Source organism: Bison bison, unplaced genomic scaffold (assembly GCF_000754665.1).
Source record: "Bison bison bison isolate TAMUID 2011002044 unplaced genomic scaffold, Bison_UMD1.0 scf7180017864243, whole genome shotgun sequence".
NCBI classification, from domain to species: Eukaryota; Metazoa; Chordata; class Mammalia; order Artiodactyla; family Bovidae; genus Bison; species Bison bison.
The window spans coordinates 2,904,486-2,905,434 of NW_011494815.1; the positions used below are offsets into that span (position 1 = coordinate 2,904,486).

At 70.6% G+C, this 949-nt stretch overlaps 1 protein-coding gene across 1 annotated transcript in view; it reads right to left on the bottom strand.

Annotated features, from left to right (window-relative positions):
• TMOD1 (tropomodulin 1) overlaps window positions 1–907 on the bottom strand; it is a 90,394-nt gene extending 89,487 nt beyond the window's left edge. The window contains exon 1 of the mRNA XM_010847065.1: window positions 800–907. The gene's annotated coding sequence lies outside the window, so the exon portion shown is untranslated. The remainder of the gene's footprint in view (window positions 1–799) is intronic.
• Window positions 908–949: the final 42 nt, after the last annotated feature.

Sequence of the window (949 nt, forward strand, 5' to 3'; positions counted from 1 at the left end):
GCCTGGAACTGGTGAACAGGTGGGGGAGAACCGGCGGTCAAGAGCGTGCCCTACTGCTTTCGGCCCAGCCACCAGCTCCAGCGCGGAACCAAACCCTGCCCCCACAAATGGGGAAATCGAGGCCCAGAGAGGGAGGAGGCTTATCAAGTCCACCCACTGGGTTGACGATACCCGGGGCGGGGTGTGGGGGGACTTCTGCCTTCAGGCTCTCCCCCTCTTCTTTCCGCCTCCGAGCGAAAGGCGAGTTACCGTGGGGCTTTAAACCTTGTCTCTTCCCGCAGTTTGGGAAACTTTTCCTGCCGCAACCAGGAGCAGCGCGAGCCCCAAGTATCAAGTCCACCTGAGCGCGTAGGCGCCCCACTCCCCCCTGCACAGCCTCGGTAGCCGGACCCAGGCTGCGCCTGAGTGCCGGCTCGGCTGCACCTGTACCGCTGAGCGCCCGGGGCGCCTGGCCCTGCCGCGCGCTGGCCCCGCCATGACCCCAGTCCTCCGGAGCTCCCAGGTCCTTCTCCCATTTACAGATGCGGCGCCAGGGTCCAGAGAGAAGGGCGCCCTGGCCGGGGCCACGCGCGCCGAGTGGTGGGGACGCGAGCGCCCAGCTCCGGACCCAGACACCCGGCTCCCCAGCCCCAGAGGCAACCCCAGGCGGCGGCTATTTATAGAGGGAGCCACGCTCAGTCCCTCTTGGCGGCTGCGGCAGCGACAGCTGAATATTTTGCCCAGATATGGCTGGGGCCCCGGCGCGGGGGCAGGGAACCCCGCGAGCACGAGGGGGACCCCTGGCCAGTAGGACGCTTACCGAGCCGTGGAGCCGCGGGGGCCGGCGGACGGGCGCGGGCGGCGGTTGGGCGAGCGCAGGCGGCCGGCGGACGGGCGCGGGCGAGCGGAGCGCGGGGCTGGACGAGCTCCCGGGCAGCCGCGAGCGGGCGGGCGCTGTGGGCTCCGGGGG